This window comes from Ornithodoros turicata, chromosome 1 (assembly GCF_037126465.1).
Source record: "Ornithodoros turicata isolate Travis chromosome 1, ASM3712646v1, whole genome shotgun sequence".
NCBI lineage: Eukaryota > Metazoa > Arthropoda > Arachnida > Ixodida > Argasidae > Ornithodoros > Ornithodoros turicata.
In genome coordinates, this window is record NC_088201.1 from 73,246,342 (window position 1) to 73,272,430 (window position 26,089).

Genomic DNA, 26,089 nt, shown 5'->3' on the forward strand with positions numbered 1-26,089 from the left:
TGTTTTAACATTTGTCCAATGCATTTATTAGACAACATATTCATTTTTAACTGGTTGCACCCAAACCAATGTTCTGATGTATTATTTCCTTTGTTGTTGATGCACCCTAAAAATTGGAATAATCATCATCAATGCAGGTTACTTCACAGCTGCCTCGGCATACTCAAGAAATGGGTGCAGAACCTGTGTAATGCCCACAAACTTTGACTACCACAGCACCTCCAGAAAGTAAAGGCATATGTGTCACATGGGATTTTTAAAGGCATTCACAGTATATAATACCTTGTATGAACTGTTGTAGATCTAAGCAGCCTCTACAGTACACTCTCAGAAATTAAAACTTGTCAGGGAACTGTGATAATTGTTTCAGTTAATAGGCATGCACATATATTCTTATATATTATTATTATATTATCACATATTTGATCACATTAAATTTAAAATTTAACATATATGAGAAAATATCAGTGGGGAAGTTGCTATTCATTGCTCATTCCAACCTAAAATTGAGTGCTACAAATTTAGAGAGCGTACCTGACCATTGTCATTCCTAAAATATATATTGCCATTGTAGCAAGGTCACAAAACAATAAATGTAGCCTTTTGCGACCTCCCTGCACGTTCGTTGTATCCTGAAACACATAAGTGCAAGAAATAAATCTTGAACTTGAATAAACTTGATGTTGTATAAACTTGACATAAAATGTTGAATAATATAATGAATGATATGAAATATTGAATAAACCTGAACTCGTATATTGTCTTTACTCATCATCAGTGATCTTCATTACAAAAGCATATCGTGTTAGACTTTTTTGTTTGCGTTTCACAGACTGGGTACACGAGGGCCAAAATGACAAAATCACAACTGTTTCAACCTCCAAATAGTCCTGTTGCAATTTGAAGACCATACGTGGAGCTGCATTTTTTGGAACATGCTCCACATAACAAGCATGACAAAGTCAGCACTGGATAGCAGGACCCCGTCCCCAAGCAGCTTTTCTCACGCTGCAGTTGTATTCAACAAAAGCATGTGAGTGCTGGAGCATTCAGTTTGGCACTACCGCGCCTGCAAATAATCAGAACAAATAAAGGAAGAAGCAAACAAACATAGAAGGGCTGTACTTCAAAAAGAGATAAGTCCTGTGTCTCAAGGAGGTGTTATCTTTTTCTAAGTAACTTAATTGATTAAGCTTACATCACTACCTGATTAACTGTCCTAACGAGTGTGATCTAATTGCGTGAAGTATTTAGGGCTGCTTCGGTGTGTCCATATTTGCGAGGCAAAGCACCGCTGTCGTTCACTAAAAGACTGTTTCTGCGGCGATGCTTGATATAAATCATACTAAACTCATACACGACTAAGACAACGGCTGTGATTCTACAGTACGATCTCTTTCTGCCATGCGAGTATATATCATCCCGGACCGTTCTTTATGGAACAATTTTTGTCCAGAACGCAGCACGGGATATTACATACATGGTTGTTGTTAACCTCACATCGTTTCTTATTGAAATATTGGCTGGGAAACGTACTGTAGTACAATCCCCAGCGCTGCACTGCCGTGACGGTCTAGTTTCGGAATGCAAAACATAACGTAATTAAGAATCGAACGACAGGACACCTGTGAAACACTGTTAGGATACATCAGTATACTGGCACCTTACAAAATTGTGTGATGACAAACAACGATCAACGCCTGCAGCGCAATAAATACTCACAATCTCACTTACCTCCCATTGTTTTCTATGGGCACACACTGCGTTTTAGGGCCTCCCAACATGGCGGCCCGAATGCACGCCTCTCCCCTGCGAGCCCACAGGGGTGGCATCCAGTGTATTGCTCCGTAGACGAAAGCGTGCTGGGCGAACGCAATGCATCCTGGACAGGTCCTGGTCGCACGTCACAACAAACGTCGAGGCACACGTGACCTTAAAGATGGCGGCGCCCGTGATCGGCGGCCAAACCGTTTGTAAACAATGCGGTTGTTGTTTCTGGACGACGTTTTGGATGTTTTTCGATCACGGTAATTATTTTTATCCGATAATCTCGCAATAAAACGCGCAGTTTTACACATAAAGCCTCGTATTGTTGACAACTTCCAAAGATGTGATAACGACCGCGCGTTAAGACTTACCGAGCCGATGCGATGTACTTAAACTAAGGTGAAATGGGCTACCATGTTGCGGAAGAAGCACCGCATAGTTGACGTTGGCAAAATACGGTCATCCGTTGGTGTTATGACGGTGAAAATATGTCGGTAAGCGGCAAAACGACATGTAAACAAAGTCACATGACCTCAAAATGACGTTTCCTATGACGTGCGACCAGGACAAGATGGCAGTTTTGCCAAAAGCACCCGCTTGAGGGTAGTTACAACAATGGCGGGTTTGTGTCACCCCTGTGTGCGAGCCCCTCTCCCATGCGCGATCCAGCCTTTATACATAGAGATCAGTGACTACAGCCGAAAAGAGTCTCCCGCTCTCTAGACTCTAGAGATTAGTTGTCCCCACTGATCTCTATGTATAATCTTTTACAATCGAGATCAGTGGTCGTCCCCAAATTTCAGTATAATTTCAGTACTGATCAATCCGCTGGTGGCGCACTTTTCATTCTACTCTCTACCTCTACTCTCACCAGTGCAAGCCTAGCCAAGGCCAAGCCACTACTTCCATAATGGCGTGTGTGCGGGAAAATTGTGCTTCTCTATTACAGAAAAGTTGTATGTATTGCATTTTGTAGCCATTTTGGAAACAGCTTTATACTGCACGCTGCATGTGGATCCACGCCTCGATGCTGGTAGAACTGTCTGGGCTTGCGGACTACGACATGTGTTACTGCTTCCGAAGGTGGAAACTCGATTCCTATCACCGACAGCTTGACTTTCGCACTGTAGCTGTTGTAACGGTTGTAACCCATTGCGTTCAGGAGTGGACAGCAATGAACTGAAGCCACTGAATGACTGAACTGAACAACGTGAGGGTTGCGTCAGTGTTGCCAAATCTCATTCGCAGGAAGTCGCTAGTGGCGCCCCGAAAAGTCGCTAAAATTGGAACTGCAAGTCGCTAAAAAAGTCGCTGCCGCTATTGTGCCCTTTTTGTTCGTTGCATGTTATGAAACAATATGGTGACAGCCCTGCCAAGATGATTCAGCGAATGAGCGCAGTGGATGGCCAAGGGAGAACATGAAAAAATGGGCATGAGTGGATAAGAATGAGGGAAAGTAAATGAAATTTGGCATCTTGAACATCTTCTGCAGAACTTTTTCTCGGTTTGCCACCGGAGGCACTGAACATGGTTTGTTTATTGCTTACAAAAAGTTCTGATGCCTTCTCGTGTTTTTGCGACCTGCTTGTCTGACAACCTCGCATAAATCTCACGCTTGCAATATAGGTGCACAGCACCCTTGTGTCAGTCTTTGACTGGACGAAGCTATCCCTTGAATACTGGCAGCATCACCCAGCTCTTGCGGTATTTCTGATGTTACTTAAGAGGTATTTTGGAAAGCGATTGCGTCCAGGCCACGTGGCACGTCAGAAATAGGGCAAACTGGAAACAGCTCAAAGAAACTAGCGCTGCGAAGAACAACAACGAAACTGCACCACTGCATGCTGCAGGGAGCACGCTGAGAGATCTCTGTTACAGGTGACTGGCCCTGAGGAGTTAGGGCCAGCGAAACATGGCGCCATTTCATATTATTCTTCGCTAGAGCTTTTTGGCCACTGAAATGTGACAGGAAAATCACAATTCTTCCTGACTTCATGAAGGAATATTTGTGTCGCTAAAAAGTCGCTGAACATGTCAGAAAGTCACCAAAAACTCCGCTAATCCCAAATAAAAAATTTTGTCGCTAAACAGACCCCGAAATCCGCTAAATTTAGCTACTTTTCCCCAAATTTGGCAACACTGATGGGATTGGCTCTAGAGCAGTTACGGCCGGCAAAGGGTGGCGCGATTTCATATTATTCTCCGACAGAGTTTGTCGTCCACCGAACTGTGACAGGCAAATCACGATTCTTCATGACTTCATGAAGGAATATTCGTGTCGCTAAAAAGTTGCTGAACATATCAGAAAGTCACCAAAAAATCCGCTAATCCCAAATACAAAATTTTGTCGCTAGACAGACCCCGAAAACCACTAAATTTAGCGACTTTTCCCCAAATTTGGCAACACTGGGTTGCGTCTAGATCGTCACGTGGTGAACGGACGCCAACTGCCCTCTCCCTTTGGTTGTCCTCATTTGTGTGTTCTGGCCTCAGAAATTTCCATTCCTATTCTCCCGTCCGAGAGGTGCGTGACCTTTGAAGAATGAAAAGTGGGGGTGCGGAAATTAGGTGAATTTTTTTTTCGACCACATTTTTAGTTCAAAAGTTAGGGTGCGGAAATTATGCGAGTAAATACGTTATTTTCGTGTAGTCTGTGGTTTGTTTAAATTCCCAGCTTCTCGTTGACATCTCAGATTACAAACAACTACGTATATAGGTGACAATGAGTTTACTCATGACATAAACACACGCACACAAAGGAAATAGATCCATGGACAGTATCGGGAGGGCCACCATTTCCTCCCGCGAGCACTTGGATTGGCTGGATGAAAAGGTGTTTGTGGAACAGTGCTGCAAAGCTGCAGCACGATGCGGTTCTCGAAAAGGGTCTGGAAATGCCTCGCGTCTTAGAGGGCGCAGCGCCCCCTCTAGAAGCCCTTGTGTGAATGATCCTCTAGGGAGTGATATTTTCTCATTTTTCCAGATAAGGAATTCCGGATTACTCTCAAGATCCGTTGTCTGCTCTTGTCACGTATACCATCGCATAATAGTCAAGCTATGCCGCTATAAAACTGACAGTATATTTCCAACTTGACTGGAATAGACGCAGCCGTCCCTTTAGACTGTTTCATATTATGCCAGTGAGCAGTGCATGTGGCGTGACGTTTGTAGGCATGAATGAATTTTGATGTATAACTGGTGCTTGTATAGTATTAGCAATGTCCATCACATGTTCATTGCATGCCAGTTATGGTGGTCATATGAACTACTGCATGTACCTTGAATCAAGCTCACATGACTCAGTGAAGCATCATTCACATCCCACATATGTCAAAAGATTATTCACGTTCAATGTGTGTACCTTGATGTAGATAGAGAGGCATAGTTTGGTTAGAACAGATCATTGCTGACATAACTTTTGTGCACCTTCTGAGGTTGTGCTGAAGAAGCGGCCATTGAAATCAGGATGTGCATCTGGAAACCTGCAACTACAGGAGAAACATGCAGTGCTGCACGCAGAAAATGTGAGGACAGATGGGGAAGACCTCTGTTCACAAATTCATGAAGAAAATGTCAAGGTCTTGAAACTTCAACCCTAGGATACAGCATCATCAACAGGTATGTGCTCAAAACATGAGAGATTCATCCATCGTTGCCGCATAAAAACACCTGAAAACATACGCCGGGTAAATCTTTTCTCATTCGGTTTTAATAGAAAAACACAGAATACAGAGGGACACTCCAGGACATGACAGGTATAAATACTGTATTTTCCTCAATATAAGTCAACCCGAGTACAGTAAATCTCGGTTATAACGAACTCGACGGTCGCGCGCAACCCGTTCATTATATCCGAAGTTCGCTATAAATGGAATGGACAAAAAATTTGATCCAAAAGGCCAGCAGTGTAAGAAACATGAGTCATGTATGCCGTTCATTGAAAATACATCGTTAATGGCGCCTGTTTATACACAGTTGCGGAGATCACGGCGTTTTCTAAGTCATCAAGGTGGTCCAGGTGGGCCGCGGCGAGCGCCTTCGCGTACACAAAATCGCGGAGCGAAACAACATACTTGAGTGCCTCCGCTGTAGTTAAAATGTAAGGAGGGGAAGACACTGTGTCATCATCATCGTCATCGGAAAGTTCGTTTGGCGGCGGGCGCACGTCGGCAATGATGTCCGAATCACTGAAGTCCGCGACGGCCTGTGCGTCGTCATCTGCTGTCGCGAACTCCTCGAAAGACTGACAGCCGTTAGTCAGATTCGCAGCCGTTGCTCTGTCCCAAATTTCTGTGTCGGTATCACGCAAACCAAAGTCCACTTCACGATCGGCGTCTGTAGCCAGTGCCTGATCAACAAATCCAGCTTTTCTGCAGCAGTTTCGCAAAGTTTCCCGCTTCACCTGCATCCGCCGCTGCCAAACGAGTGCACGTGCAGCGCGCGCTGATGGTGACAGCGCATTGGCTGCAAAGCGAGGTCACGTGCAAGCGGCGCCTGACAAATCCGCGGGCGTCTGACGTCGCGCGCTCGCCTTCTCCAGTGGTCGAGGGAGCTCTTTCTGTCGCAGTAACCGAAAGCTCCCCGGCAATTCGTTCATAATAGGCGGGGGCAATTTCCATAGACTCAATACAAATTTTGACGGTCGTTCGTGAGGCATTCGTTATAACCGAAGATTCGTTATAAGTGGGGCTGTTATAACCGAGATTTACTGTATAGGTTGACCCCCAATTTGCGATGTCCAAAACAGTAAAAGTGGTTAAGTCAAAAAGCGTTTTCATTCCTCATCAGAAGATGAACACGACTCTTCCGTTGTGCTTCCGCGCTCTTCTTCACTGGTGAAGCAAACATCGTCGTCCAATGAGAGTCTGCACTTCCTGAACAATCGCGCAACAAGGTCACAGGGAATGGCAGCCCACGCCGACGACACCCAGCTGCACACTGCGGAAAGCAATGCACTCTTCCTCCGGCCTTACGTGGTTTTTGAATGGTTTGTTGGTGCTGACATCAAGAGGCTGGAGCTGACTTGTGAGCCCCCCTGTAATCATGAGCATGTCCGTTCCAGCCTTTGGCAGAGTCACCTTCACTTGTTCAGTGATATGTCCACGGAAGGAATCCAGTACAAGCATATTGTTCGGCTGGAGTAGTGCTCCTGGACAAAGGCAGACGGAACCACTCAATCACCATGTCCTCGTTCATGAACCCTTGGCCGTTCGCACGCACCACAACATCCTTCGGAAATCGCTCGCCTTTCGGCAAAGTCTTGCGCTTGAAGACAACGTATGGGCGCAGCTTTGTGCCGTCTGCCAGGCAAGACAGCATAACAGTGTTTGATCGGCATTCCCAATTTACCAACCATAGGGCGGCACTGATCTCATAGTGACAGGAAATATCGATGAAAGGCTAGTGCCTTGTCTTCATGCTCCTCTGGAAGCTTCCGGCATATGGTAGTCAGTCTTCGTAGTGCAAAGAATTTTCTTTGTATGAAATTTGCAACCCAGTGCCGGCTTGCCCTGAATTCGGTTCTTGCTAGCCCCTCTTTGCTTGCAAGACGCCGCACTTTCACTTGTATCATCTCGCACGTCACGAGAAGCTTCCAGTCACGGAGTTCTTCAGCTCTGCCTCCAGCGATGGGTAGCGCCCTCCTTTTGGGCCTCGGAAAAATTGAAGAGTCCCCTTCAAGTTGGATAGTGCCGAACGTTGCTTGCGCCATTGCCGTATAACTCGTTCCGAAACACAGAAACTGCATTCGGCAGCACAGTTGTTGTGCTCTTCTGCATAGAGTATGGCACGTCGCTTAAATGCAGCAGTAAAGGCCCGCCTCAACCTTCACATGTTTCATGCGTTCGTCAGCTCGTTGCAAACCCGCTAACGCACGCTACGTCATTGGTTGCGTTTTGCTCCGTGATCAAGTGGGATCACAGTGGGAAAGGGCAGTGCACGTGCGCATTCAGTCTTCCCTTCCCTGCACTCACTTTCGTCTTACCCTCCTCTTCTCCGCTCCCAGACACGTGGCATGCGGTCGCTGACCCGAGTATAGGTCGACCCCCGACTTTTGACACATGATTTCGGGAGAAGGGGGTCGACCTATACTCGGCAAAATACAGTAGCTGTACATTCCGAGCAAGTTGTTGATGCAGGTCAGAAAACCATACAGAAATAAGTTGGTTGTGAAAAATATCCGGTTAACGAAAGTAGCTGTAAAACGGCACCGCAGTGAACAACGCCATATTGAATGAGTGTCGTGCGGAAATGACATTGTGATTTCTATTCGCCGATAACTGTTGGGTAAACCATGTATACACCAGGAAAAACATAGAAAAACGCTGATTTCGTGAAAATCAATAAACATTGAAAAACATACGGCAAATCCGCCAAAAATAAAAACCGAAAACGCGGAACTCTACACATAGCATGCATCGGATTCAGGTCTTAAGAAACATTCAATGCCACCCTTACGTTCGTAGAACATAACGTAAGTTCAACGAGTAGTTACGTGAACCATACTGTCCTCGAAGGAGAGATTCTCATCATGCCATCTAGGCTGACAGCTACAATGCGTTAAAACATGCAAAAACTTAAGAAGAGACATTTTACACACTGGTACTATGCCTCGCTTAACAGCAGGATAAACTGATTTAAATAATCCCAGTTCAATAAGTGAAATAATTGAAATTTGATTCAACAAAGTTCCTCCCAATTTAAATCTGTGCCTAAGACGTTTTAAAGGGAGGTGCAGGTTTCAGCTCGTAAAAAATGTCCAAAAATCGTTTTCTGAGAGTAATATTTCCGATCTCTATTATCTGTTTTCTACACAATCCCGAACATTCCTCACTTTCATGTGCAACAAGCTACCGATGCCCTAGAGGCATTGCTTAAAACCTAAGGTGCATGTACAGTCGAACCCACATATATCGAACTCGAAGGGGATCGCAAAATAGTTTGATATATCCATAATTAGATGTATCATACATGCTACATTAGCGGCGGCCAAGGCACCCACGCTTAACACTGATCCCAACCGCGGTCATGACAGATGTCGAAAGTAACGGAAACACTTTATTTTACACAGACCTATACTTGTTACCAAGAAAATGTAACTAAATACCATTACCCGTTACATCGAAAAAAAGGAACGAAACGCATTACTCGTTACTGAAGCGCAAAAAAGGAACGCGTTACTGTTACGAGTTACTAACGAGTTACATTTGCGTTAAAAGGATGGTTTACAATGCTGAATTAGAAAATCAATATGCTTTTATTTTCATTCATGTTTCACACTGAATTTACTTGCAGCAGCAGTTGGTGCACGAAGTGCCCATGGCCAATTTTCGTGCGTTTTCTTGAGAATACATCAGCGGCGAAACTGAACAGGCACTCGACAGAAGTGCTTGAGGGGACGGGTGTGTTTACCTTCAGAAAAAGCTCATGCACACGAGGAAACTGATCTTTCATTGTGACAAGGGCGTAATCTTCCCTAGTCTGAAGAAATTCTGTCAGCTCTTGGTCATCACGGACTGTTACGCTTGCAGAGCCCTCGCCCGCAAAGGCGAAAAAATCTTTCGTAGAGGATCACTGCCAGTCTGTACCCATCCCATAGGCGGCACTGTCACGTGAGAGATCTCTTCTTTCAGCAGGTTCAAGACCGCCTGTCGGCGCGTGCTGATTCAACCACAACTTAAAGCGTGGTAGAACTGCTGCGGCATGAAGTAGCTCTTTGTCCTCTCTCAAGTCACCAAACCTGCATGAAAAGCGCGGTCCGCAATATTCAGGGAACAGGAAGTTTACTAAAAAACGAACATATACAAAAGGTATAATCTCAATTGTCATAAAGTATTCTATTGTTGTGCAAAGAACACTTACCTCTTTCCAGAATTGAGGAAGTTACTGCTCAAAAGGAACTCGTTACAAGTTAAGTTAGCAGCCTAAAAATGTAACCAAGTTACTGGTTATAAAAAATAACTTGAAGTTGCCAAGTTACTTTTGAAAAGTAACAAGTTACTTTCAAGTTACCCTGTGCGGAATATCCTTGTATTATAACCATAAGCCTTGCCAGTCTATGTAGGGAACACGAAGATGACCACAGGAAGTGGGCAGCAAAGGGTCAATAATTTAGGCTCAAAAAGAAAGGTCAAACCACAGTGTCGTCTCTGAAGCATTGCACTTGTAGTCCGACCCGTGGGGAGATGAGGGTGGGAGATATGTTGTAGAATAATGGAAACCCTGATGGCTAAGATGTACAAGATGTTTAATGCCCTGTTGATCGAGCAAGGTTTTGCGTAGGAATCAATCAGCAAGCATGAGTCATGCGACTAATGCGCGAAGAGCCCTCTTCTTTCTCTCTTAACAGGGACGTTTTCCAACATCCTCCCGTGGCGAATAACGAGTCTATATCTCGAGATAATACAGCCTACTTCGTCATTTTCCCGCCTTGGTGCTTCACAAGGCACGACCTCACGCAGCCGTCTTGTCCAGGGTATGTCCTGACAATTCTACCAGTATCCCGGAAATTTTGATACACATATACACAGTAAGCTCAGAGCTGCTGACCTCAGATTAGGGTACTTTGTGTTCTTCACCCAGTATTCCATGATTCCCAGGCCATCATTTGTTGGGATGTCTTCCTTTAAGTACTGACAAAATTCTTCTTGCACAGATGCAGGGTCAGTTACAAGTGAAAAGAAGCTCTGGTACGATTCGAACTCTTGGCTAGCAGCATGCTTCTGATCGGGGTCGAGGATCAAGGATTGCTTCCATGTTTCGTTCTGTGTCACTTGGCCCCTTTCAAGTTCTGTTAGGTTCCTCATGCATGTGGCATTCCATTTGTCAGTCAGAGCTCTGCAAAATTCCCCCACATTCTTTTTCACCTCAGCTGCATGATGTCTAGGTAGCATTGAAAGAACTGCTTTTTGTTTGCCTTGTGACATGAACAGCCCTTCGTTTACAGTGTCCATAGCTGCAGCTAGTTCCACATGCACAAGATGGTAGTACTCAGGGACTAGGACTTGGCCACTCTCTAGCTTTTCTTACCAATTTGGATTGACTTTTTTGCTGGATCTGGCGAAATCTCCAGGCAGCAGTACTTGCAGACCAACGTGAATTCCGCAAGTGTTTCACCGGAGCCCTGAAAAGTGTCCAGGCGCGCCTTCTTCTTAACATCAAGATCTGAGTACTCCCTCGCCCAGTCGTGGGCTGTCTTCTTTGGTCTGCCCATCAGGACAGCAGGCTTTGATCCCAAGAATAAGCGTCACACAAAGGTGCACGTTGCGAAACTGAACCAAGTTCGTGTGATAAGTGTGACCGAAGGCGTCCGACACGGACGCATGACGCATCCACAACCGGGGAGAACGCAGAAAGCCCGCCGCTTGGTGCGCAAATCAGATGTTGGATTGGATTGACTCGTTGCTCGGCTCGACACGGATTGAGACTGGCCGGATAGCTTGTGCCCTCCTCTATGTTCTACGTTTGGCCGGTTTCTCGGGTTTTACTGACATCGTCGGGGCGCAAATATCGGGTTTAACCCGAAGTCTGATAATTGCATTCGGGGGGTACAAACGGGGAGAAATAAGGTTAAACCCGAAAACTTCTGGCCCTACTTATACGTTGACCTCTATAAACAGAGTTCCCACACACACTTTTCTCCAACCACTTCAGGAGAACCAGACCATCGTCTGTTGCCCTATTATTGGGGTGAGATGGCACATGATCATGACATGATCCAACCTGCAATGTTTTTTTTTGTGTGTACGTAACAAGAAAGCTGCCTGCCTAAGGCTAACCCTAAACATCCAACGGAGGTCAAATCGTTTCCCTTGATCCCTATGAGAAAGAATAAGAATGGTGACCATGTAGCGAGGAAGGAGTAAAAAAAGATCCAGGTACATACGAATGCCGTTCCTAATAAGCATATTGCAGTCTGGAACTCAACTGAGGCTACATCGTTTCCCTTGGTCCCTGCGACAGAGAATATGAATAGCGACTGTGTAAAGAACACAGAGTAGCAAAAGGTTCAGGTGCGTACCGATGCCTTTCCACATAAGCTCGTTGTGATCTGGAAATCTGAAACACATATCATATTTTCTCGAATATAAGACTACCCCCTCAGTTCCAAATATCGGAAATTGAAAAAAATAAATAAATAAATAAATAACTGCAACGTGTTTGGCAAGGTCCATCCCAATAGTACCATTTATTTGTCTTCATCGCATTCTATATCGCTGTTCTCTTTGTCATTGTCCTCCCAAAGAAATTCATCTTCAGTACCATCCAAGTTCAGTTTGGCGGCAGGAAATGCACTTCCACATTTATCAGGTTGGCATCTTCGATGTGATGTGCAGAGCAGCAGCAGCACACATGTGCCAGTCCTTTCGCGACATCTCCCGGTCGAAGTTGACTAGCCAGTCCTTAAAAATAGCGCGAGACATCCATGCTTTCCCGTTGGATGTGTATGTCACTGGGATCCTCTTTCCTTTGAAGCAGCGAGGGTTCTTGCTTTTGCCTATGACGAGGGGAACGCACTTGTCGCTTTCGTCCATTTTCACGCAAAACAAGATGGAAAGACGCTGCTTGCTCTGTTTACCGCCTTCGCAACGCTGGCCCTTGAGAGCCGAAGTACGCCGCGGTAGCATTTAAAAAAACAACGCACTTTCATCCGCGTTGTAGATGTCCTCAGCGGCGTACCTTTCCAAAATGCCCCGTGTTGCAGCAGCTACGATGTCGGCAGATGCGCTCCCTCAGCACAAAACTTTCGAAACAGTGGCATGCCTCTTCTTGAATTTATCCAGCCAGCTGCTGCTTGCTTTGAAGCTGTCACAGCCTAGGATGTTTGCAAAATTCATTGCCTGACGATGCAACACTGCGCCTGTGAGCGGACCCGTTGCGGTAACATTTCCATAAACCAAGCGAAGACAGCCTTGTGGACGTCGTCGTACATGGCTGTCCTCTTCCTTTTTCGCGTGGCGCTTGGTCCCGCAATCTTCCAAGATGGTGTCCTTGCGCTTAAGGATCATTGATAAAGAACTTGCGGGGATGCCGAACCTTTTCAGTGACGTCCTTCTCAACGTGACATCCTTTCTCAACGGCGTCAATGATTTGCACTTTCGAAAGGCACCTGTGCTTTTGCGCATGGTTAGAGACCATCCCGCTTGCTCAGTGACTTGAAGCACAAGTGAGACTGACAGTCTGACATGCGCGCACGTGATCGGCAGGAGAGGAGGGAAGAATTTCCCCAAGGACATCTGGTCACTGAATTCAGGAGGGCAGTTAAGTCACTGTTGTGTGAGGAGTGACCTTGGCACACGCGCCGATCTTGGTGGAAATTGGGGGCATCGCGGAGCGCACGCACTTTGTAGTAGGGAAAGTGTCTGTAAGCATATTTTGCAGTACGGAAACTCCAAATACATGGCTTTTAATGGGACTGATGCCAAGAGCTAGAAAAATTTCGTAATATGTGGAAATTCGCTATATGGAGATTTCACGATAGGGAGGTTCAACTGTATATCTCCAAGCGCGCTTCCGGATTTCGCAGTTCCGGCACTATCGGCATGGCCTGGACACACTCTAACTGTGCATGTAAACAGCATGAGAGAGAAATAAAAGAGGGGAGGAGGAGGAGGGGCGGGGTGCAGCCACCTATTTTGCTTTTGAAAGCTTATCTGTTCGCAGCCATCAGTTATTGGTAACCACTGACATCGGGGCTACGTTCCGGAGAGTAGGGAATAGCTACTCTCCGCATTCCAGAACCTACTCAATGACGTCACGACCCCTGTTGTCAAAGGCTACTTGAGAGTAGCTACTCGGGATCATCGAGCGAGATCGACTCGCTCTTCTCCCTATCAGACAGGAGTAGCTAAGAGTAGTGACCAATCTACGGTTATCTGCTTTTGCTGCTGCTCGTCTTGGCTGCGTCATAGAGGACGCAGGAATGTTCCAGTGCGGATTTTGCGACCTGATGTTTTCTTCAGGGCAACATGCACGGAACCATACATACAACACACATCAGATCGTTGCATGTGATGGTTGAAACCTGTTTCTATGCATTTTAGAGCTAGCTGCGGACGAGAACAGCGCTACCCTTTCTCGGCACGTGCGGTAAATACCTCTAATTCATGGCATGAATGCTTTACGAACCCATGCAGATGACCCATACCGATGTCAACAACGTCACACTAAAGCGAAGCAGCGGCTAGCGGTTCTGATGTCCCGGGGCCCAAATGTCACTGTCGTCTGCTGTTGCCGTGTTGAGAATCGTACTCGCTCCCGTTCCGCAACCTACCCAAGGGTTACCCTACTCCCATGGTCACGTGGTACAACTCTGTCACGTGACTCTACTCTGGAGTTCGTTTTGGAATGCAGCCCGGATGCTCTGTGCTGTGATATCCTTTCTTCCTCCCCATACTTTAGGCAGGCAAGTTGGACAAGTGTAAAGACGACTCTATCGCATGGTGTAAAGATTGAACCTCTGGGGCCACAGCTGCAACACACGCTTTATTTTTGCACAAAAAGAAATGGTAAAAACGTCATTATTTGTGATACCACTAAGAATGAAAACTTTCAAAACAATTTCCAGAAACAGTTATGCACAAAAACACATTGCAGGCTTTGCACCAAAACTTTGTGTGCTGGCTGCAGCCAGTGTTCCTGCAGCGTGATGATGACTTCTGGTCGACAAGTTGTGGCAGGTGCTTTGCAGACGTTTTTCGCGCATCTACACTTGGAAGTGGTTGAATTTTTTGCGCAGAGTGTCTGCGTGGCTGATCATCACCACTGCTTTTAGTCATGTTCCCTCACTGCGGCCTGCAGCGACTGGGCAAGGTTGATTTTGAAGTCCAAAACTTCATTGTGTCCTTTGCCTGTTTACAAAGGATGCTGCAGTCCTCCCTGTACTGCATCCAGGAGTTCAGTGTAGCAAGGTCAAGGAAGAATAGGATCGTCCTCACAGTCCACTTCCTTGTCCTTGCATAGGAAGGATAAAAGCTTAGCATGCAGTCACACACATCCACACCACCCACGTTCGCATTGTAGTCGTCAACTATCTTTGGCCTTGTTACGTTCTTGTAGGTTTTGTCCTTCCGGCACCACCTTTTGCATTCGCCAACAGGATCTTGGCCTACGTGTGTGGAGGCAAGTGTGATGGTTTTCGTATCGGCCCACTTCACCAGACACACACCACTGTCCTCATTCACACATTGACAGAGGGAACCCTTTCCACTCTAAAAGTTCCTTATCATCAATTGACTTTGATGACTTTGGCAGTCGATTTTTCATTAGTGTCCCTGTGGCCCTAATGTTGCGGGCGGCCAAAGATTCCAGCAACGGTACAGTCGTGAAGTATCTATCAAACAACAGTGCTGTACCGCGAGGCAATGTCTCACTCAGACGCAGAACGACACTTTGTCCTAGTCCCAATTTAGTGTCATCTGCATTCTGGAATGTTGATTTTCCCTGGTAGAGCTCAAAATCCAACACTGTTCCAGAGGGACTTGCAAGTCCCATCGGGTGGGGTTTCCCAGGAATGTACTGTCGCAATGATATTGCCCCAGTGAACGGAATCATTTGTTCGTCGATGCTTGCGGCGGGTGTTCTGGGCAGGCGACGACAGACTGCCTTGATTCTGTTCAAGAGGGGACTCACCCTCCAAAGGCGGTATTCTTTCTTCTTCTCAGTACTCACGTCCAGGTCATTAACAACTTCGAGGTTGCTTCTCAAGCAGAAGTATCTGCCTCGTGTCATCGTGTCGGCAATACTAGCTACCCTTGTACCCCGTTTCCAGTACAGGTTTATCTTAGGGTAGCGCAGGCAGCTCATAAGGAAAGTGGCTCCGACAACGTTTTTCATTTCAGCTGTAGATGTACTGAGAACTTTCCCGCTCCTCTGGAAGTACGAAATATGACATTTCGTGCATTCGGGTGAGGTCTTCTCCTGCCACATACTGTGAGAAATAATCTTTCGGGGTCCAGCCTTCCCTGAGCTCGGGATTGTTGCTTACTTGTTCAGGCACGTTGGGTAGGAAAGAGGGGAAAAGCACATTGGTCTTCCATGGAGCTTGTCTCTGTTGTTTTGCCTCCCTCACAGGCAGGCTGCTATCTTCGTCGTCTTAGGACCCCTCAAAAATTAGATCTGAACAAAAATCAAAGTAAATCACTTTTTTTTAACAGGACAGGTCCGACGACAGTGAAAGCTGGCCTGCAGGAGACATTTTCCGGCTCTCCACCACATCCCCGTCGTCATCCGAGAGGTCTATGTCAGAGTCTCTTCCGTTTGCTATTGACAGAAGTATTTTTTCTGCCATTTTGTTGTGTATTTCTTCAAAATAATGGCCGTGTAATAAGTGTGTCGACCACAGACCACACACATACACCGCAAACAAATCCACGCAAGTGCACTACGACTGAAACCCAGCGTGCATCTCAATGCACACGGTCATGCAACACATCATTTCCTCAAAGCAACAGAAAGCATTTCTATATTTTGGCGCAAAACACATTTTATAGACATTAGACAAGATCACTGTATGAAATTTGTAGAGCTATTGGGCAAAAATTGAGTGAAAAGCACATACTTACTCGGAAGCTTCAAGTAAAACGTCGTCGCCGAGAATGTCGTCATTTTGAAACGCTCGCGCACGGGAAGTTCTGGCATATGCTTCCAACCAGTGGCACGAGATGGCAGCACCGTTTATGCAGCTTGATGTACATCGAGGACTCAGTCGCAGGAGCTTTTCTGTGTTTCCTATGCGCAGAAACTGAATGTGCATTTTAATGCACACCGGGTCTCACGAGCCTAGGCGGGCTAACACAGAGAAGAAATCATGCCCTAAGCGGGCTAGCACAAAGACCAGTGTGCTCTAAATGTGATGAATCATGCCCTAAACAGGCTTGTAGGGTGCACAGCGTGCCAAGGAAATTATTTGCGCCCTATGCGGGCTAGTTTTGAGGACTGCCTGTCCTAGTGAAAGTTTCTTGCGCCGTAAGCAGGTTAGCCTTAAACACAGCTTGTCCTGGTGCGCCTGCATGGGGTAAGGTAAGTTTCAGGATGAGTAGTTTTCTGATCCACGAACAACAACTGAAAGTTGTCAGGAGAAGTTTAAATGCCGATTCGAGGACCGTTTGGTACTGGGATCAGGTGTACAGAACGAAAAGGAAGACTAACCAAGTCTGATTACTCTAATTGGTGAAGAACGAGAACGCGAAAATTTAATGAAAACAAAGAAAAACAGCGGGGAGCAAAAAATATGGCAACTATCTCGCTCAGAGCCAAGAGGAAAGATGGCAAAAGAGGGAAATTGGGTGACTGGAGAGAAGGGAAGTGCACAGGGTTGTCTCTCCTAATCTTTGAAGGCAGCTATTTCTAGCGGAATCTGAAGGGAAATGCATTGTGATACATTATAGTAAGTGCTGGAGTAGACTGAAACATAATTACGTGTGCCAAATGGTGGGATCGTTGTGACAGGTTATATCTTGTACGTGTCGGATTTCAATGTGGATATACCGCGAGCTCGAAACGATATCGAGTACTTGAAAGTTGACGAGTCATCATTAGTCGAGTTGAGTATGAGATCGACTCAACTCGAACTGACATTTTCAAATACTCACACACCCCTAATAAAAATGCATCCTTGTAATAGCATAAATTTTCAATATTTTAACTTTCAAATCTTCACCATGTACACTGCACCTAAGCTTTGGAAGAGGTAGTCTTGCACGTGCCATGACTTCCACAATGCTATCTTACTTTAGACAATGACCAGAAAAAAAGTACCAGTGAACACATTCTCTAAGGTAGAGATGAAAGTTAATAAGAGTTCCGAGCAGTGAAGAAGCTCTCCTCTGCTCACTTTTAAAGTGTACGAGTATGGGTGACTGCTGTCCCAGGGTGGTGCTGCATCCCGTGACAAGCAGCAGTGCTGTCCATGGAGTTGTGTGGAAGAGCACACCTCCGAACTGCATAGCCAGCAATGTAGTAAATAAGGCGAAAGTCACTGCGCTTTGTGTGTTCGTTGTGGTCGTCATGCAGGGCTGTCTCTGTGTTGTCAAGCTGACTGTTCTTGATGTACTTGTCAACCAAAGCCATACATGTCTCTCAACGGTCTTCGCATGAGAGCAAAGATGACAGTACACCCTCACTTACGTTGGTGCCACGAGGTGACCTGGCGAGGTTGTGAAAAGTCAAACAATTGACAGTTTCAGGAATTGGGAAGGAGTTGGGTGGTCATTTGTGCCTGAGAACTGTCGAATGATTCCAAACAGCCTTTCTAGTGGATCTTGGCTGATCCTCGATGTCATGAGGTATCCATAGCCACGTGTAGACAAGTATGAAAGGAGGCCTTTTGTTGTTGCAAATATCGCACGTAAGCCCTCAGCTGTGCTCGCACTCAAGAAACCTCCATGCTTGGCTTCTGACTCCCATTTGTCCAGGTACTGGAGGAAGTCGTCTATAAACTTTTCCTGCTGGCTACCTTTCCTAAAAGAAAATCAAAAGTATGACTATTACAAACAACTGAGGTTTTATTCAAGCCGCGAATGTCCGCAGCTTAGTGCATCCTCTCTACAGCGTGAGGTCATAACTTCAATCAACGTTTTCACAAGCTTTTCTGTAGCTTGGGCATCTCCATACTGGCTCTCCACTGCATCCCTATACAGCACCATTCCCCTTAGCACTTCATCCGAAAACAAGTGAAATGCGAGGTTAACCCACATTTTCTCAAAAGGATTTGGGAACAGGGTGGTATGGGTTATCTTGGGCATAACTTTCAGTGTCAGATAGTCACTGTCGCTCCTCCATGCAGCTGTAATATGCTCCTTGAAAACCTGTAACGAAAACTAAGCTACTGTTAGGAACGGAATAGGGCTCCGAGCACATTTCAACATGCTGCTGTAGAGGTGTTGTTCCTCTACATGAGTCCCGACCGGCGATGATGGAATGTCTCAGCGGGCAGATGAACGTGGCCTCACGCTAGGACGGGCCAGTAGAACTGGCTGGCAGGTGCAGTGGTGCGCGTCAGCACTGGCACGTCTTCATTGTCGTCCACGGGCCACCACACTGCTGTACCTACCCCACCATCTGGAGTGACAAAGCCCTTCTCAAGAATCCTATTCTGCAGATTCTTGACGAGGTGAGGAAAATCTGATGCAAAGAAGAGGTCTCTCTTGGGATCAGCTGGATGTTTCCTGCTAGAGATTGTGGGTGTGGAATCTCCCTGAATTGCGGAGAAGGGGCTGTCACTAAGCCAGACTGCAAAATTTCGTTTCAACAAAGTGCTTGTAGCTTGACAGGTGCCAACCTTAATCCCAAAACACCTCCGCATTGTGTGGTTCCATGCTGCTGCATCAGAGCAGATGCAGTATACTCGAAGTCCAGACTGCTCACAAATGATGACAGCACCTATACTTACTTGTGAAAGGGGTGCTACTTTTACATTGTTCCATGACTCAAAGACACCTGTAACAGCCTTCCCATAAATCCCAGCTGCAAGTCGTTGTACACACAAGATCAGTCACTCAACTCACCTACAATTCAGCTCCAGTCACCTCAAAATGGCTTGAATAGTAGGACGAGGCCATGTTCAGTAGGTATATGTTTATCATTGGAGGTAGTGTATCGCTCTCTCAAGTCTACAAAGCCCTCAACTGTGTGAGAGGAAACATTCAAGTTCTGTGAGGTTCATTTCATCAACCAAAATGACTCTATGCAGCTCAGTCTGACATTGTCCTAGTCTTCTCCTTGAGCGCTTTGAACATGTTCAGATTGAAACCAAACCCACTCCAGTAATTACGCAGGTATTCCAGTACTGTAGTTCTCTCAGGTAGAAAAAGGATCTGTTGTTTCCGGACATGCTCATAAAGCATTAGACTCTTCATACTAAAAGTAAAAGTAAAATAAAAATGTGGAAAAAATAACATATGCATGAGTATGTATGAAGAGCATCTTATTTCGTCACACAATGTGGCATAAGCTTACAGCATTACAGTGGACATTCGTTAATTTGAACTCGAGGCAGAGGCATTGCGACGCAGGTTCGAGGGAGGTTCGAGGAGTCGTGTTGTAGGTTCGCGGTACTGGTATCAGTTTAAGACGCATTTATATTGCCGTAATTCAAATCATTACTGCTGTGGAACTCCACCACTACCATCATTACGTTCCCAATGCCTAACCTATGTTACAGCGGAGCAGAGCCGTACACGTTACCTAAAAAAAGTAACTGAATACGTTACTCGTTACTCATAATAAAAGGAATGCATTTTCGTCACTCGGAAGTAACAAGTTACCTTTATACGTTACATTTGCAGCAGAAATACAGAAAAACAGCGGAAATACGAAGGCATGACCTGCTTTATTTTCCTCACGTCATCCATGAATTGCATTTCACCAGCAACTGGTACTCGAAACTGGCATCTGATACACTAGTTCTCTTCCTTGTAAATATGTCAGCCGCCAAGCTGAAGAGCCGCTCCACTGCCACACTCGGACCCCTGTATTCGCCCTGAGGAACAGCTCATGGACCCGGGGGGGGGGAAGGTTTTCTTTCATCCTCGACAGGGGGTAGTCCTCCTCGATGCACAAGAACCTCGTGAGCTCTGAGTGTTCAGCAGTTTCATCATTCAATCAGAGCAGACTCTGACGTGTGAATGCAAAGAAGTTGTGCTGGAGCTCGGTGTGGTTATTGGTGTCCCCGTTGCTGGCATGCTGACGTCGCACAGCTCTTTTTCAGCATCTCAGTTACAATCTCTCGGCGGGTAGTGTCGGTCAGCTAGGAAACCTTGAAACGTGGAATGACAGCCGCAGCAAGGAGGAGCTGCTTGTCTTCCATGAGGTGTCCAAACCTGTGAAAAGGGAGCAGTATAAAAAACACTCCAAAAACATGCGTCCCATGTATAATGCACATGAAGAACCTTCACAGAAATATATAACACTGACACCCGAGTCTAACCATTAAATCTGACTTTGATAATTTTCTAAAACAGCTTATGATCCATCAGGCAGCCATTTACCTCCTCTGAATGCCATCAAGAAGGGCAGTGACGAGTGGCCCGCAGAACTGTTGGCCTTTCAGTGCTTCGTACTCCAGTCGCTGAGTTACGACGGATACGGTTGGAAATAGGTAGCCGACGAATGTGTCTTTGTTGCCATGAAGGATGTCGGGCGCTGTGCATAGAGGCTGCATTACCTGTACGAGGGTAGAAACTAGTTACTTCACAGGGTGCTAATGCAAAGTATAAAAGGAAGGATATGGAAAGGGGCTTCCTTTTAAAAGGAAGCAGTTGAATCTTCCGACTCAACAGTCTGGTCTGCACCTGACGATCGATTCTGCTTACGCTGTTTCACCAAAGGTAGATCAGCTTCGGACGCATGCAATAACTAGGTGAGCCCAGAAAAAGTGTTAGGATCGCGTCAGGTCTCAACCTGTGCTTCTCTCTCTTCATGGCAATTACCTCTCTGTTGATGACAGCAGGACTTGTATACTCATCTTTAAAAAAAGTGTGGCAAAAAATGCTTCTTGCACAGAACAGAGTTTGGTTGAGGTCTACGATCTGCACAATAAGCAGCTTTTCCTACCTGATGAAGGGCTCTGGGTCCTTGGGCATGCTGAACAGCGAGTACTTTGTATTGCACAAACGACACCCTGACTTGCAATTGTAGGCAAAGTGTAGGCATGTCTTTGCTTTCTGTTGCTTCTTTTTTGGTTAGTTCTCTGTGTCGTCTGGTGGACGACCCATTGGCATTTCTTAAAACCACAAAACAACGACATAAACAAGCGGTGATGCGAAGGCGAACGGGGCAAATGCAGCGGAAAGTAGCACCAGCTCTCTGCAACTCCCCATAGAGCCCCTAGTATAGGAAAATTCACGCAACACTGGGCACACGACCAATGAGAATGCAACGATTGCTCCCTCGGTCCTTCAATCAGAAGTCTTTCGAGGTCTCCAATCGAAGAAAGAACCGCATGGAGGAAGGTACTTTACTGTATGTCCTTCACATAGTTCAACCATTTGCACACTCTTGTGAGCTGGGGCGTTGTCCATGATGATAGTGGCTTGCTGACCTGGTTCGGACTCCGATATAGAGTGTGAAAGTTCCTCCAAAAATTCCTTATAAGTAACGTGCGTTACCCTCTCCATCACTCTCCACAGCTGCATGCCATTGCAGGACAGACTATGTTAACATTGGTGCCTTTGCAACTTGTGGTCTTCTTAACTGCCGGTGTGCCCTTTTCGATCTGGCGTAGCCACAGCTGCACCAGATATTGAAGTCTGTTTTGTCTACGTAGTATCGTAGCATTTGCGGCCTCTTCGATTGCAGCCACATCGCGTAATTCCGACGTGCGCATTTGACATCGTCCCTGTTTCGGTCCGCCTGTTGAAGTGTTGGCTGCTTCAAGCTCTAACAGTGACCGCCTAGCAGACGGTCTATTGTTGCCGAACTGATCTCCAGGTTGGGCATAGCTCTATAAGCTCTCGCTTTAACTGCGGCAGTGTGTATGCAGCATGTGTGTCAACAAGGTCTGTCAATATGTTTACCACTTCAGTGCCAAACTTCTTCTCAGATCCTCCTCTTCGCTTTGGTGTGTCTCTATCCGTGCGCTGTGGGAAACTCGGCCTACAAACCCGGGGTGGTTCCGGATCTGACCCTCCGCAACCCCGAGGAACACGAACACAGCGACTAACGAGAAACAAGGTTTATTCTCTTAAATTGAATACGCCGTGTATTCCACCCAAGCAGCGCCTACCAAATCCACACAGAGAAGAAGCCTCTCCCGAGGGGGGTAAGTCGTAGAATGAGGAAAACAGAGTGAGGTCTGCCTGCACTCATAAGGCGGCAAGTTTCACTCTGTTATGGAAAGGGGTGGGCGAAGAAACGAAAAGCCTCTTCCACTCGCGCACATTGCCTTAAATGCCCTTGGGCTGGGGCGTATCTCTGTGGTGCACACTGATAACGGCCGTGGCTTTTCTTAATTGTTCGGGTGATTGCACCACAGCGCACAATGGAGCGAGCAGTTTTGATGTTTATTCCCAACGTGTTAGCAGTCGATGTTAAGTCGTTGTCTTGCCTGTGGCAGTCGAAAAGACATTCCCTGTCTTGCTGCGATACTGTTGCATATTTTGTTGGAGGGTCGTTGGGGTCTCTACGCCAACGTCCTTGCCGGTTTCCTCCTCCTTTCGATTCAACATCAGTGCACATATCAACTTGTGTATTCACTGTGAATGCAGTTCAGAATCAACTCACGAATAGCCGTTGTTTGATGCACGTAGCAGCCATTGTCTGGTGTGTCGTCTGCTTCAGCGGAGTTACACGTACTCCTCGAGTTTCTTCTCCAGTGACGGGTGGCGTCCAGCTCTCAGGCCTTTAAAACCTTGGCGCATCCCGCTGCACTTGAATATGGAACCACATTGTTTACGCCACCACATTGTTTACGCCACTCCCCCACGACATGTTCAGAGACGCCGAACTCTCACTCTGCCGCACAGTTATTTTCTTTAGTGTACAGTATTACGCGCCTCTTGAAAGCTGCAGCAAATGACCAATGCAACTTTCCCATGATGCAGAATTGCAGATGCACGCCTTCTGTCAGGCTCCGACAGCTCCCCATAGAGCCCATACTTTGGGATAATTCAGGCAACACTGGGCATGCAACCAATGAAAATGCAAAGTGATGCCTACCTTTCATCCATTCAGGGGTCTCACTGTTTGGCTCGCCTTTTGGCCTTTTGGGATATGTTCAACCGGTGAGCAGAACGCCGAGGAAATGCAGGGTTGCGATAAAGTAGAAGCAGCAAACAGAACCTGAATAGCAAGAAACGGTAAATGCAACGTTTCGTAAGCCATGCCGTGCCCCCTATTGCAACAATGTATTCGGCTGTAGACTCTCCGTCCTTCTGCTGGCATAGATGAATTTTTGTACGTTCTGCTATAATGGACCTTTTTCACATACGCATCGTATCCTAGCGGATCTCCAACGAACAATGCTCGGCGCACGTCAAAACAAATCCACGTGGGTAGCACAAAGGACCAAAACCAGTCTGGAGTGGGGCCAACAAGGTCACGCCATTCGTGCGGTCTCCCCACTGGTCCCCACTTCTTCCCTCCCCATAGTGCGCCATCTAGTGAAGACTGAGATAATCCTCTCCGGCGCCTCAAGGTCATACGCATACGCATAGGCCATTGTGAAAAAGGTCCATTAGTCTTGTTGTCGCAAATCTTGTTGTATGGCTGAGGTGACTATACTATATCAAGCCCAGAAGTCAGCAACATAACGAACTTTATTCAGTGTCTGCTCACGCTTTTATAATAATCAATCAAATCGGAAAAATCGGCCTATGCAGGGCTCTAGTGTAGCCACTGTCATTTCGCCTGCCGCAAGGCTTCTCTTGTGGCGCATCAATCTAACCAATGGCTTCGCCGTCGCTTATCATGGGAGCGAGGCCAAGTGTGAGTCACACGTACGCCGGTTAACAGATTCTCCATCTGTTAACCGGCGTACGTTGCCGTTGGTTAGATTGGTGCGCCATGGCAGAAGCCTTGCGTCAGGCGAAACAGGGGCTGCTAGTTAACGGATGGCGACACAGTTGGTTATATTGGTGCGCCATGGCAGAAGCCTCTCGACACGCGAAACAGCAGTAACGCTGCGTCATCACTTAAGTGAGAGCAGAGGCTTGGGAAATGCCTGCCCTCCACGTCCTCCAGTTGGCTTGCATCCAGGAGGTGGAACCTGCCCTGCTCTTGGTCAGCAAATGCAAGGATAGTCTTTGGTTATTGATAACCCTAACACATTAAGGGGGAAATACTGGGGCTGGGGCAGAATGTATTTCTCATGTGAACCGTGTATTTAGCAGAGTTTATTGTGGTTTCAGTCCTTTCTTCTGACCAACCTGAACCAACAAGACACCTCAGAATACTGTCTTGCACCTTTATTTGCATACATTACATCTACAGAGTACAACTATGAGGTATGTACATAAAGCAAAGGGACTGATTTTTATTATTTTTATTCAATTAAAATTACAATTCCACATTCTCTCCTTCAAAATAATTGCCTTGGGAAGCCACAAAGTAATGGAGATGATTTTTCCACTCTTCATTGCAGTGCTGGAAGTCAGACAGTGAAATTGCCTTCAGCTGGTCGGTTACGGCCATTTTAACCCCACAAGGCCCGCGCCTAAAATAGCGTGAAAAAAAAATACAGAAGTCTTTTTGCAGTGTTCTATATTAGTCATAGGATTGATTCATGAAAAAATTCTGTCAAAACCAGCACTGGATGAGGAGATATTTTATGTGTCACATATAATACAGTGGGCTTTCTCAGACCCGTTTTATGGACATTTGCTGCCAGAGGTTTAGGGCTTGTGGTACTCATAGAAACAGTTCCTGTCCTTGTTCATGCACAAGGTCATGTCACACTTTGAGCATTTGATTGAGCTGAAATGGTATTCCTCTGGGACACAGTGCTTGCACCTCAGCCTTTTATTCATGACTAGAGGCCAGTGTCCAACTCCATCCCTCCTGACGTCATCTGGTAGTCCTCTTGTCGAGACTTTCCGTTTCTTTGCCGAAGGCGATGGCAAACACGATGGCCTTCCTCTCCTTGGCTTTCCCGAAAGCGACAAACTTTCAGCCACCGAAGCAATAAAAGTTCTCAGCCTCATGGGCTTTTCTTTCAGTTGTGTGCATTATCGTCTATGGATGTTCTAGGCATTTACCACACACATAAGTATTGTGTGGTAAAAGATGTACAGATACCAGCGCCTCGACCTGATGTTGAACTTGTAGAGGGACATCTGGTAATTGTGCTGATCAATGCCCCCCATGAAGCTGTTGTAGAGAGCAACTATTGCGGGTCGTGGCACGTCAGCACGCTCTTTGGCTTTTCTATCGTATCTTTTTACAGTTTTGACAGGTTCAACAGCCATGAAGTTTAACACCAGTGTTACTGCCTTTCTGTCAAACCAGCGGACAACAGCAATGCCTTTCTCATTGACGCGGTGGTCATACGATCCCTGTCCACGTTTTTTCAGTGACTTTTCATCCATCATTTTGCAGTCTCTCATTCTGTTTTGATGCAGTGTCCCACATACTGAATGCCTCTTTTTGTCAGCTCGTCAACTAGGTCCAGCGTGCTAAAAAAGTTGTCAGCAGCAACTTTGAATCCTTCGTTGGGCAGTACCTCAGAACACATTCTGAGGACAGTATCACCTCCAAGTCCAAATGTGTACTTTTGCTTGGAGTGGCCTTGGTGGTAGACGTCAAACTGGTAAAGGATACCTGTTGTGCCTGCTCGTCCCCACAGCTTGAATCCCCATGGTGTCGGCTTGTTAGGAATATATTGTTTTAG

The 26,089-nt window shown here is 46.3% G+C and overlaps 1 long non-coding RNA gene across 1 annotated transcript in view; it reads left to right on the top strand.

Annotated features, from left to right (window-relative positions):
* The first annotated feature begins 2,627 nt into the window (after positions 1-2,627).
* LOC135400836 (uncharacterized) overlaps positions 2,628-26,089 on the top strand; it is a 30,097-nt gene continuing 6,635 nt past the window's right edge. Inside the window, exons 1-2 of the long non-coding RNA XR_010424657.1 lie at positions 2,628-2,850; positions 5,202-5,385. This is a non-coding gene — a long non-coding RNA (uncharacterized LOC135400836). The remainder of the gene's footprint in view (positions 2,851-5,201; positions 5,386-26,089) is intronic.